Source organism: Thamnophis sirtalis, unplaced genomic scaffold (genome assembly GCF_051295495.1).
Source record: "Thamnophis sirtalis isolate CommonGarterSnake01/CBP01778 unplaced genomic scaffold, rThaSir2_p1.2 scaffold_8, whole genome shotgun sequence".
NCBI classification, from domain to species: domain Eukaryota; kingdom Metazoa; phylum Chordata; class Lepidosauria; order Squamata; family Natricidae; genus Thamnophis; species Thamnophis sirtalis.
The window spans coordinates 11,102,895-11,117,068 of record NW_028261388.1 but is presented as its reverse complement, the minus strand read 5'-3'; the positions used below and the strand labels follow the sequence as shown (position 1 = coordinate 11,117,068).

Here is a 14,174-nt window from a genome sequence, read left to right as displayed (position 1 = left end):
TCTCAGGCCACTCGATGACCTTCAAGCCCTAGGAAAGAATCATTCCTCAAACTCTTGCAAGAAATCTGCAGGAGCTCATCCCAGACAGTCATCAAGATTAAAAAAAAAAGAAGCAAAATTAAATTAAAGATAAATGGTGTGTTTCTTGCTCACCCTATACTCCAATGAAAACATTCTGTTGTTAGAGATATGCGGCGTCAGGGAGGGTTGAGATCTCCCATTTTGATGAAAAATATTAACAATAAAAATAATACCAGGAGCAAGTTTCTAGTGACTTTGGGAAATTAACTTTCTGCCAATAACATCAGTTCAGCATCGCTGGCCAATTATTCCTATATCTCCCACTAAAAGGAACGCTAACACAACTCAGGAAATACATTTTCTATTGACAAAATGTAGAAATTTTGTCTGCAAACTCCTGAGGGGCATATTTTTCCCTCTCTAAGATAAATTTATGTACAGCAAAAATATATATTCATTTATTTTCAATGCTGCGTTCGCTTGACATTCTAGGGACATCAACTAGAGTTTTGAATGCAGAACTCAATATTTTCTTCCATATTTCATTCCATTCACCTCTTCTTGCCTTAGATACACATGGTTAGGAAATCATGAAATCTCAGGTCCCTTCAATTATTTATTTATTTTGGCTATCTTAAATTGGTTGTATCCCGGGTTGTTGAACTCAATTTCACTGAGGGCCGCATCAGGGTTGTGTTTGACCTTGGGGGGCTGGGGTGGGCATGGCCAGCTTGACGTCACTCCTGTCGGGGGGTGCCTGTGGTGGCCCAAGTGCTCTGCCAGAGAAAACAGGCTCCCGAGCTCCGTTTTCGGCTGCGACGGCTTCCTGCAACCCTCTGCCAGCAAAAACGGGAGCTTAGGACGATCACCTGTGGCCCTCGTGAGTTCTATATTCGCTGGCAGGGGCACCGCAGGTCAGTCCTTCACTGCTTCCAGGGTGGCCCAGATCTAAGCGCCTCGGGAGCCAGATCTGGCTGCCGGGCCTTGAGTTTGACACCCCATTTCCACATCAACTCTGATTTGGACTTGGTACTGGTGGCATCAGCACAGCTACTTTAATCAGGATCATGATTTGGGATCCAGTAGGTACCCGTTTCTCCCGTGGCACGACAAAACCGCGCTCGTCAAAATAGCGGTGATAAAATCGCATCGCTAAAGCCGCGATGTCATCACCACGCGTCATCACCGCCACGACAACAGCACGGCAACAGAAGGGCGCTTTAAAATGGCAGAAAGCTGATTTCAATTAAGGTAAGGGTTAGGATTAGGTTTAGGGGTTTGTTTTAGGGTTAGGGTTAGGGTTAGGTTTAGGGTACTGAGTGCTTGGGAATGCGCGGATTTGCCCTCCGCGATTATGTCATCGCGGTAGGGTAGCGTTTTTTCTTAGCGCTTCGAACGGCGCGAATTAGTCTTTAGGCATATTTCTCTGCGGATAAGGGCTTTGCGGATTTGTGGTGGAACCATTTCTCCTTCGTTGTGGCTATCCTAACAGTAAGTACGACACTAACTTGCGGCTTGGTCACATATTTGCAGTTGGCTGGAGTTCCGTCAATATGGTCACTCCTAGTTCCTTGAAACCCGTTCCCAAATAATAATTCAAAATTATCCTTCCATGGTGCGGTATGGGATTCCTTTTTTCCCAGGGCCAATTTATCCTGTTCCTTTCTTCCACGTAGAACAACCCGAAGTTCCAGCAAAAGTTTAGCTCCACGGTGATATTAAAGTCAGAGTCATCAACGTCTCTGTCATCCTTTACCTGCGCAGAGCTAAATATAGATTTTGTAGAAGGACCTCAGTCCTCACCCCCCCCCCCAAAAAAAACATTACTGGGGGAAAAAAGTCTTCTTGGAAGAAACTGTTTATGAGTTACTTTGACAGATGTGCCAGCATATTATTTCTAATTGCTTATCTTTCGGCTTCATTTGTCTGAAGGGGCTAAATTTTCCTCCCCTGTTTGAAAAGAGAAAACACGGAGCCCCTGTGTTTTACTAATTGTTTCCAGGTTCAGGGAGTTTGGAGATGGCCGTCTGTTGGGGGGGGGGGGGAAGCTTCTTGTTGTTTATCTAGAGCTGCCTGTCAACCCAGATTTTCCATCCACCAAGAATCTCGCTCTTGGGAATTAAGTCTGCAAAACATCCAAGCTGCCCACAGTGAAATATTCTCTGGGGTTTTGAGAGCAGGAATAAAATCGGAGATTGACAGAGAACAATAGAGGACAAAATGCAGCGCCAGCATCTTTCTGCCATCCAGTGTTACTTGAAAAGCATTAATAGCAGTCTCAAAAGTATAAGGGCGCCAGCAGGGGTGGGATTCAGCGGGTTCGGGTTGGTTCAGACCAGTTCAAGCGAACCGGTAGCTCTGACGATCAGCTGGAGTGAACCGGTTGGCTCCGATGATCAGCTGGGCCCATTCCCCCCCACTCGCGCTTTACTTACCTATATCCTCTCAGCAGAGTAGATTGCCATGCCTCAGCTGTGTTACTCCCCAGAAGTAACGTGGAAGGTAGGTTTTGCTAAAACTGTGCCCACGCGCACAGCACGCATGCAAAGCACGCAATCACCGAACTGGTTGTTAAACCGGAAGGATCCCACCACTGGGTGCCAAGTGTTCCCAAAATTATGCAGGGTTGTGAACAAAACGGTGGTACCATTGGCATAAACCTCTGTCACCGAGCCATGTGTTTTCTTGAAAAACACCATTTAATGGAGCATGTGCAACCCAAAACACTTCACAGCAGGAGAACATTTTTCAGGAGGGCTTTAATGACCATCTCAAATAGGGAAGTTTATCCTTGAGAAATCATTGGAGGTTTTCTTTTTCTCTCGGAGGAATTTGAAGGAATGGTCCAGCCAATTTCTCTGACTCCAGATACGCTTGGAGAATGGCAACAGTCTGTGTTGACAAACATAGCTGCAAGAGCATTAAATTTAGCCCGGATGATGGACAGGAATCTGGACCTTCTTGATAAATCCGTGTAGGATTCATTTATTGGAAGGTAGCTTTCTTAGTTTTTCTATTCTCTGCCTTTTTTTTCTCAGATGGTTCATCGCTAGACCATACAGACTTCACGCTGTGACAAAACATTGATGTAATATGGTGCAAACCCACTAAACACGTCTGTCAAACAAAACGTAGCGCACGCGCGCACACACACACACACGCACAAATTAACAGAACAGCAGGAACATTGAAAAACGAGGAGTTTATGTTATAGCCACAAGAGGACTCCTGATCTTCCCACAAGCCGCGTTCTCAAAGGGAAGTGAGCTGCAGGAGACGAGAGCACTTGAGCGCCATTCATACTCGCGCATTGTTATTTATGGGAACCAGATTACTTCACTGCTCCACTTGACTTTACGGGAATAGAGAAAAGCCTGTGCTTAATGCAAACTGAAAACACATTGGTTGGCCCTGATTATTTTAATAACTCTGCCACAGGTTACAAACGGCTTTTAGATGACTGGGGAGGCAGCCGTTACAAACACCATATTTCCAAGGAGCTAAGATTTTGCAGTCTGGGCAGGTTAATCTTACGAAAGCAATGAGACTCAGGATCTATATTGCGTGGGCTCTTGGAATTCAGTTTAATTTTATTGTCTGCGTTAGTACGGCAACTTAGACTTTATCCATCCTTCCTTCCTTCCTTCCTTCCTTTCCTTCCTTCCTGCGCATGTGCAGAAGTGAAAAACAAGATGGAGAACCAGTTTGTGAGTGTGGCAGTTCTGGGTCGCTGCCGGTTCTAGCGACGCAGGCCATCAAACTACTACCAATTTGGCCAACCCAGTCCAAACCGGTAGATACCCACCACTGCTTCAAAGTTATAACGGCACTGAAAGAGGTGACTTATGACAATTTTTTCACGCTTATGACCATTATAGCATCCCCAGGGTCACATGATTTACATTCAGATGCTCGATGACTGACACACATTGATGACGGTTGCAATGTCCCGGGAGGGGTGTCATGTGATCCCCTTTTGTGACTTTCTGACAAAAATCAAGTCAATGGGGAAGCCACATCCACTTAACAACCGTCCTACTAATGTAACAAGAGCAGTGAATGTGTTGCTCTTCTCTGCACAATTTCTAGGGTTTCAACATAAATTTCCCCCGATGCAAAAAAAGAATTTCAGCCAAAGTTCGGAATGAAAACAGCAATTCTAAGTAGGATTGCCTGTTACAAATTAAGCAATTATGCAACTTAATGAAGTTGCTTTGGCATGTAACTGCACAGCTGACCTCCCCCACCCCCCCTCTGCTGTTCATTCAGTGGTTCCCACCATGATTCCCAATTTTCCGTGACACTTTTTAATGTCCATATATTGGCAGAAGCTTTGCCACATTGCAGACTTTTGAAGAATGCCTGTCAAGAGTTGTGTGGTCTCTAGTCCAAGTGAAGTTAATTTAAGAGAGGAGGGCCGCGTGAATTCTGATTTGCAAATCTATACTCATTCCACCAATTTTTCATTGCATCAGCTGTTTTCAGTGGAAACTAATAAACAAATTTAGCGAAGGATGAATTTTATTTTTCCATTTATGTAGACTGCCCACCCCCACAACCATCCGAGACTGACTCCAAAATACAACTCATTATTTAGAATAGGATAGAATAAGAGAGTTGGAAAGGACCTTGGAGGTCTTCTAGTCCCACCCCCTGCTTAGGCAGGAAACCCTACACCACTTCAGATAAATGGTTATCCAACCTCTTCTTTAAAGCTTCCAGTGTTGGAGCATTCACAACTTCTGGAGGCAAGCTGTTCCACTGATTAATTGTTCTTACTGTCAGGAAATTTATCCTCAGTTCTAAGTTGCTTCTCTCCTTGATTAGTTTCCACCCATTGCTTCTTGTTCTACACTCAGGTGCCTTGGAGAATAGTTTGACTCCTTCTTCTTTGTAGCAGCCCTTTAGATATTGGAACACTGCTCTCCTGTCTCCCCTGGTCCTTCTTTTCATTAAACTAGACATACCCAGTTCCTGCAACCGTTCTTCATAGGTTTTAGCCTCCAGTCCCCTAATCATCTCTGTTGCTCTTCTCTGCACCTTTTCTGGAGTCTCCATATCTTTTTTACATCATGGCAACCAATTTAGGTTACTTATCCCTCAAGGCTATTGGGGGAGGCGTTTTTATACTGATAATCCTCATTTAGTGATCACAACTTATCCCAGCAACTTGGTCATTAATTGAACTGTTCACAATATCAAATTGTAACTGTCCTTATGATAGAGATTCTCAATCATTCAGGTCATGGTTGTCCCAAAGCTGTTCCCCCCCACCCCAGTAGACAACTGGACTTTCTGGTTTTTTTTTTCTTTTGAAGACATTTTGCTTCTCATCCAAGAAGCTTCTTCAGCTCTGACAGGACAGTGGGGAATGGATCCTTTTGACCCAGAGCTGAAAATTCACTTAACAACCATGTGATTGACTTCACAATTGCAGTGATTCACTGAACAATTATGGGAAGAAATGGGGCAAATCTCACTTAACCAGTGAGTCTTATTTGGAGCGGAAATACAGGGCTCGATTGTGGTCCTAAGTTGAGGACTACCTGTATACAAAAGCTGCATCTCTGGGCTGCTGGTGGGAAATCCCCAATTTTTGATATGGGGGAATTTCAACCTCCAGGTTGGGAAACCTGGTTCTGATGAAGCTCAGGATCGCATGACTTCTATGGGATTGTCTCGATTTCGGGCCTGACACATAAGACTTTGGTTTTGGTTTTGGTTCCCTGAACAGATGTTACGCGATCTGGATAAGGAAAAGATTTGCCTAACCCCTTTGCTGTGGTCAGATCGTATCTGGATCCAAATGTAATTTCACCCATGATCTCCACTGGATAATAACTCCATCCATGATAATCCATACCAGGTGCCTGATGAATCTATGTCATTTCCAAAGGGCTATTTTGGATTTTCCCAGCATTCTAGCAAGCAAATCAATTTAGTGACCACAGTGTCTCTGGCGGTAGGAAGTAAGACGAATACTTCAAAGAATTCCTTCTGATGGGCGATCTCTTGCTTTGCCATAGATCTCAAAACACAAGACAAAATGAGAATTCAACCAAGCACAGATACGAGATCGTATGTAGGGTTATAGCAGGGCCATAAAAGGAAAGTGGCCGGCATTTATTTAATTCATTTATGGCATTGACATGCCACTCCTCTGACCAATGAGGCATCTCTGGGCAGTTGACAAACCCTAAAAATTTATTCTATTATTTTTATTTTATGGTTCATCACATAGTCAGCCGGATGTTCAAATTTGGCATTTTTGTCTGTCAAGCTTTTTTTTTCCCCCCAAGGACCTAGGATAGGCAGATGTGCGTGTTTGATTGTTTTTATTTTGTTTATTTATATCCCATCCTGATTATTTTTCTAAGCAACTCAAGGCGCAGTGAACATAGTCAGCACTATGTTCCTCCTCCTATTCTCCTCACAACAATCCTATGAGGTGGGTAAGGTTGAAAGAGAGAGTGACTGGCCCACTTAGCTGCCTTTCAGCGCTAAAGTAGGACTTTGAACTTACGACTTCCCACTTTCTCACTGCTAGATTATGACTTCCCACTAGATTCAGCACCGAGTGCCGAAAAGGTTATGTGGAAATGTCATGCGCGTGCGCTCATCAGGGCCACGCTCTGGAAAAGTCTAACTTCCAGGTTCTAGCATGCATGCGCGCCCAACAATTAGCAGGCTGGTGCAGATGTGCAGGCTGGTTTTTGGCACTGCCTCACGTGCAAAGGGATCATGCTCCGGTAAAGCCGAAAATCCAGGTTCTGGCATGCATGCATGCCCGACAATCAGCTGGCCAGCGCACATGTGCACACTGATTTTTGGCTCTGCCGTGCGCTCAGACAGCTGATCATCGCGTGCACATGCATGCCAGAAATCCAGAAGACAAACAGGCAAAGGGTGCGCGTGCCGGCTGACATGGCATCGTTTGCCACTTTGGACACGCCTGCCCACGACGCTTGACTAAACTGCTTAATTAAAATTGCAATTATAAGGCTATATAAAAACTAGGACCAAAGAGATGGACATCATGGGGATGAGATCTTCTTATCCTGTTAATCCTTTCCAGCGGTGAGCACCACCCTCAGGGCCCCAAACCAACTGACAAAATGGGCTTTCTGATACTCTTGCGGAAGTCTGGAAGCTGTTGTCACGTCTGGTTCCACCGAATGATTCACAGGGCAGGATCCACAGCGGAAAACGTTCTCCTCCTTGACCCGTTGGTCAAAATTTCTTGCCCAGCGAGGTCTACCGCAAGCCCTTTGCACTGAAGGGAATAGAGTAAGCTAGTTCCATTGGGATGAAACAGCTCTTCCTCTGATACTTGTTATTCCTCCTCTTCTTCTATTGCATTGATCAGCTGTCACTCAGCAGTTTGGTTCCACCACAAATGCGTGAACGACAAAAGCGCGCCTGACTAAACCGCTGCGACAAAACCGCGCCGACGAATGAGTGCTGAAGCGCGCCGACAACAGCGCGCTGACAGAAGCGCGCTGTAACCCTAACCCTAAACCAAACCCTAAACCTAACCCTAAACCTAACCCTAAACCTAACCCTAAACCTTACCTTAACTTAAATCGCGCTTCTGTCAGCGCGCTTTTGTCGGCGCGCTGTTGTCTGCGCGCTTTTGACATCGCGGTTTTAGCGCCGCGGTTTTGTCCGCGCGCTTTTGACGTTTGCGCATTTGTCGGGTCACGAGCAGTTTCACTTAGAGGCAATACTTTATAAATTTCAAAGTTACAACGGCACTGAAAAAAGTGAGTTATGACCATCTTTCACTTATAACCATTGCAGCATTCACACAGTCACGTGATCAAAATTTAGGCACCGTTGTTGCAATGTTCCCCGGTCATGTGGTTTTGAGAACCTTCTGACAAGTAAGCCATATTCACTTAACAAGTGTGTCATTCACTTAACAACTTCAGCGATTGATAAAGAAGGTCGTAAAATGGAGCAAAATTCACTTAACAGCAACATAAATGGCTCAATTGTAGTTGTATGTCAAGGACTACCTGTACTTTCCTTTCAGGGACATGACCAGAGGTGGCATTAAGCCAGTTTGGATCGGTTTATTCAAACCGGTAGTGGAAATCGCGGGTGTGCCTGCCCCCTGCCCACTTGCCCACCCACCCTGGCTCTATACCATCCTATTTAGGAATGTTTTTGAGGCATGCGCAGAAGGCTCACGGGTGAGCAAAGTGCATGCACGGAAGGGCAGGCGCATGCGTGGAAGGAAGCAGGCATGCGCGCGGGGAACCAGTAGTCACAAAATGTGAAGCCCACCGCTGGATACGACACGCCTTTGTGTCTAGAATTTTGGTACTGACAACTTTACATTGAATTTAATTTTCCAAATCTTTTGGCCATCAGCTCCTTACATTACTTGGCTGCCTTCGCGATGCAGACAACATATAATTTCCAGAGATAGAGCTATAAGCATAATTATGGTCCGATGAGCCAGGCATCATGCCAAACCATAATTGATTTTTCCTTTAGTTTGATTTAGCATTGTATTGGAATTAAGTCATATAAAGTGATGGAAACCTATAAAATGGTGATTGAATTTCATAATTTTTTTTCATGGCCTCCTTAAGGCAGACAAGTTTGCTGGTATCCAATTAGGAATAATTTCTCTTATTTATTTATTTTAAATATTCATTATTGTTATGGCATTGTATGAACATCCTGATAAAATAAAAATTTAAATGCCTGGCATATGTTTGTGCTTAAAAAAAGTGATGTCAAATTGGCTGCTATTTAACTGCAACGTATTCCCAATTACATTCTTTCTGTACAAAAGAATGAAGATATTATTGGCTGTGCTATATTTATCCCTATATTCCTTATTAACATTGCTGATTTACTGCTGGCAGAATTCTTTAACTGCATATTAAATTTTTCTACTTAGAATGGAGGCCTTAAAATACATTCCTAATAAATGGCACTTACCAATTCATAATTGTGGCATTTACATGAAATTAATATGTATTTATTTATTCGCTGCCAACCAGATTCATAAGGGTATCATCACGGACAATAACTCTACAATAGTTTTATTAATTATATAAGCATGCATTTAACATGTATACAATACAATAGCAGCGTTGGAAGGGACCTTGGAGGTCTTCTAGTCCAACCCCCTGCCTAGGCAGGAAACCCTATACCGTTTCAGACACCTGGCTATCCAACATCTCCTAAAGACTTCCAGTGTTGGGGCTTGATATGGCTTGATTCTTATCAGAATTTCCTTTCACTGTATTACTGCTTACATACTTCCACTAATAGTAATTTAGCATTCAAGTCAAAGTAACAGTATGCGTGTGTAATAATAATTATACAGGTAGTCCTTGAGATATGACTGTAATGGAGCCTGCCCATCATGGTTGTAATGTAGGACAGTGGTAAAACAAGTTGGTCAGATGACTGACCTGGTTTTATGCCATTTTTGAAGTTGACATTAAGCGAACTCTGTGGTCAACCAAGCCAGTCATTAAGCAAATGACCAACCCAGCCATTAAGCAAATGCAGCAGTCATTGAGCGAATTTGTTTTATCCAATGGGCATTTTTTACTGGAAAATGCCAAACAAAATGCAAAAAAAAAAAATATTTTTTTTAAAAGTGGTCATGTGACCGCAGGACACTGCAAGAGGCCATAAAGGTAAACAAGTCAAGGCGACGAACATATCTAATACTCTTCCCTCCTCTCGCTTTCTCACAACAACAACAACACCGGGGGGTGGGCTGGGATAAGAGAGAGTAACTGGCCCAAAGTCACCCAGCTGACTTTCATGCCTAAGGTGGGATTAGAACTCACAGTCTCCTGGTGATCAGTCTGAGGACATTCAGTCGGTATTCATGCCTAAGGCGGGACTAGAACTCACATCTCCTAGTGATTGGATCAAAAATCACTCAGTCCTCTTTCATGCCTAAGGTGGGACTAGAGCTCACAGTCTCCTGATGATTGGCCTAAAGTCACCCAGCCGTCTTCCATGCCTAAGCTGGGACTAGAACTCACAGTCTCCTAGTGATTGGCCCAAAGTCACCCAGCCCTCTTTCATGCCTAAAGTGGGACTAGAACTCACAGTCTCCTAGTGATTGGCCCAAAGTCACCCAGTCCTCTTTCATGCCTAAGGTGGGACTAGAACTCAAAGTTTCCTACTTTGTAGCCTAATGCCTTTACCACTAGGCCAAACTGGCTAGGATGTAGCCAGGATTAAGACTAGGATGAGAACACAACAGGAAAGGCCCACAGTTGTGACAAAATGGAGGTAGGTATTCCACCATATCATATGTCCCTTGCTAAATTGAGTGTTTTACCCAGAGGTGCTATTCAGCAGGTTCTGACCAGTTCTGGAGAACCAGTAGCGGAAATGTTGAGTAGTTTGGAGAACCGTAAATATCACTTCTGACTGGCCCCGCTCCCATCTATTCTCAGCCTCCCGAGTCCCAGCTGATCGGGAGGAAATGAGGATTTTGCAGTATCCTTCCCCTGCCATGCCCGCCATGCCACACCCACCAAACCCATCAAGCCACGCCCACAGAACCGGTAGCAAAAAACTTTTGAATCCCACCACCGGTTTTACACCTTGAATAAAAGCGTGTACATTTTCCAGAGAAGAGTCACAATCCACAGGCGCAGCCTATATTTGAAACTACATCCAACTGATGGGATAAAACACAAAAATAGCCTGGAGATTATAATCCCAGGGGGAGCAGATGGGAAGGTAGGAAGATGCTATGCTGGTAATTGGTGCTGCGCTTCTCTTCCTTCTTTGCTATCCTTTTCGGAGAACACCCTCAAGACCACATACATTGCAACAGAAAGACGCAGAGACAACCTAATTCAAAACTCCTAAAATCCTACTACATTAGGAGAGCATCATTTGCGTAAGGGAGAACGTGATGTCTCAGCGGTTAAGATGCTGGACTTGTAGCTGGAGAGCTGACCGTCCCGGTTCGAGACCTGAGTGCTGTGCAGCAGGGGGAGCTCCCGTTTCTTGCTGCAGCTCCTGCCAACCTAGCAGTTTGAAAGCCTGCAACTGCGAGTAGGTAACCACTTCAGTGGGACGGTAACAGTGTTCTGTGCACCTCGGCATATAATCATGCTGGTTGCATGACAAACGGAAGCATCTTTGGACAATGTTGGCTCCCTCAGCTAACAAATAGAGATGAAGACTGCCCCCTAGAGTTGGGCATGATTGAGGGAAACCTTAATCTTTACCTTGAGTTGTGTAAGGTTGAACATTGGTATTTTTATATGTCCCTTATGTATAGACAAAGGGAGACAAAGGAACACGGTGGCTCAGTGGCTAAGCTTAAAAAGATTGGCAGTTCAGCGGTTCGAATCCCTAGCACCGTGTAACGGAATGAGCTACCGTTACTTGTCCCAGCTTCTGCCAACCTAGTAATTCGAAAGCATGTAAAAATGCAAGTAGAAAAAATAGGAACCGCCTTTGGTGGGAAGGTAACAGCATTCCATGAGCCTTTGGCATTTAGTCATGGCAGCCACATGACCACAGAGACGTCTTCGGACAGTGCTGGCTCTTTGGTTTTGAAATGGAGATGAGCACCATCCCCTAGAGTCAGGAACAACTACCACATATGTGCAAGGGGAACATTTACCTATGTATAGACCAGTGGTGGGTTTCAAATTTTTTTAGAACCTCTTCTGTAGGTGTGGCCTGCTTTCTGGGAGGGGCTTGCCAGTCATGTGACTGGGTGGGCATGGCCAACTAGTAAAATGTGGTGAAACTCACTTAATAACGCACTTGTTTAGCAACCAAAATGTTGGCTCAGAAACTGGCATTTGAAGCTCATAAGTCTTAAAGCTGTCAAGTTACAAGAGCCTTGCACCCCTAACCCTTTAGGAAAAAAAAAACAGGGGTATTCAAACTTGACAGCTTTAAGACTTGTGGACTTCAACTCCCAGAATTCCTCCTCCAGTCATGTTGGCTCAGGAACTCTGGCATTGAAGTGTGCAAGTCTTAAAGCTGTCAAGTTACAAGACCCTTGCACCCCTAACCCTTTAGAAAAAAACCCCAGGGGTGTTCAAATGTGATAGCTTTAAGACTTGTGAACTTCAACTCCCAGAATTCCTCCTCTCGGTCTTCATCTTGATGATGTGTGGACGGGCGGGGGGAGGGAGCTGGAACCGGTTCTAAACAGCACTGTGGATTTGTGGAACCTCTTCTATAGAAGAGGTTAGAAGTGGCAGGAACCCACCGCTGGTATAGACATATATCACTATGGGCCAAGAGAGATGTGTTGGGGTAGGCTTCAATGTAGTGTAGCCGACCATTTTGCTCATGTATTTTTTGTTGTTAACGTTGCATATTTATTGGGCTGAAAAGTGCCTTTTTAAAAGACACACAGTCTATTAACCCACCTTTTGAGATGACAAAGACTGCCAGGCAGATTGTGGGGCCCATTTGCTCTTCTTCTGAGCTCTGAATTGCATCATTAATTTTAAACAGAAATAAACTAGATGCACTTAAAATACACTCCAGGGTATCCATGCCATACACTTGTCTTGCTAAGAGAAAATAAGGAAGATTAAATATATATTGAAAAGACCAAATCTCTTAATGAAATGGAATATTAAAAACTTTTGGAATATACATCTAGCGCTATTAATTATTATTACTATAAAAAGCACACTCAGCACCGTAGGTAGCAATGGCAGCATCTGAAGTTCTGTTGATAGCCTGTGAAACTAAAATGCTAAATATAGTAAAAAAAAATTCTAAAACCCCCAGAAAGAGGTCAGAGATACAAAGCCAGAGACACACACAGGTGGGTGCAAAATTCATCTTGCATTTTGCATTTGCAAAGGAGCAAAAATTTTCTTTGGGTTTGAGATATATTTTTTTAAAAAATATATAAATCTGCAGTTACATTTGGAGATGAGTCTTTTTATTCATTTTTTTAAAAACTTAAGCTTGAACTCTTAAAGCGCCCGACTCTTTCTTTTTAGAGCAAATGTTATCCCTATGTTTTCACAGCAATCGAAGACTTCCTCGGAAATGGTCCTTCTATGCTGTTGGTGCTGGAGAAGACTCCTGCGAGTCCAGTGGTGGGTTTCAAAAATTGTTCGAACCTACTCTGTGGGTGTGGCCTCCTTTATGGGAGTGGCTTGCCGCCCATGTGACGGGATGGGAGTGGCTTGCCGAACATGTGACCGAATATGAAGATGCCGACGATACTTGTCAGAACCACCTTAAATTACCTCACACACAGCACTGGCATGCACAAGAATATGAGGTAAACTTGTTTTTTAAAAGGCATCTTTGGTTTGCGTTAAAACAACTTCAACACACGCAATGTTCTAATTGCACCACAAACGCAGTAGTCATCCTTACCTTTCACAGAGGCCCTGAGTTTTATAAATATGAGCATGATAGTGTAGAATAATCATATCCAAGGACCAGTGGTGGGTTTCAAAATTTTTTGGAACCTCTTCTGTAGGTGTGGCCGGCTTTCCGGGTCCGCTGGTGGAACCTCTTCTAACAGGTTCAGTAGATTTGACGAACCGGTTCTACCGAATAGGTGCGAACTGGTAGGAACCCACCTCTGTGTGAGTCCCTTGGACTGCAAAGCGATCAAACTGGTCAGTCCTAGAGGAGATCAAGCCTGACTGCTCTTTAGAAGGCCAGATCCTGAAGAGGGAACTCAAATACTTTGGCCACCTAATGAGAAGGAAGGACTCCCTGGGGAAGAGCTGAATGCTGGGAATGATGGAGGGCAAAAGAAAAAGTGGGCTTCTATCTACCTACCTATCTACCTATTTATCCGTCTATCTGCCTGCCTGCCTGCCTACCTACCTACCCATCTCCTTAGTCCCTTGGCCTGCAAGGCCATCTAACTGGTCAGTCCTGGAGGAGATCCACCCTAACTGCTCTTTAGAAGGCCAGATCCTGAAGAGGAAACTCAAATACTTTGGCCACCTAATGAGAAGGAAGGACTCACTGGAGAAGAGCCTAATGCTGGGAAAGATTGAGGGCAAGTTACTGTGTATAAATGGAGACAATCCCACATTCACCAGCATTGATGATGTAATTCAGTTGGGTAATGAAATGTCTGCAAGCAAATAACCAAGGTCAGAGAGCATCCAGGCTTCCACAATAAAAATGTTCTATATGATTGCAAT

General features: G+C 44.1%; 1 protein-coding gene across 7 annotated transcripts in view; it reads right to left on the bottom strand.

The window, feature by feature from the left end:
• The window catches only part of FAT3 (FAT atypical cadherin 3), a 553,941-nt gene that overhangs the window by 340,147 nt on the left and 199,620 nt on the right, over window positions 1-14,174 (bottom strand). The gene's annotated exons all lie outside the window — the stretch shown is intronic.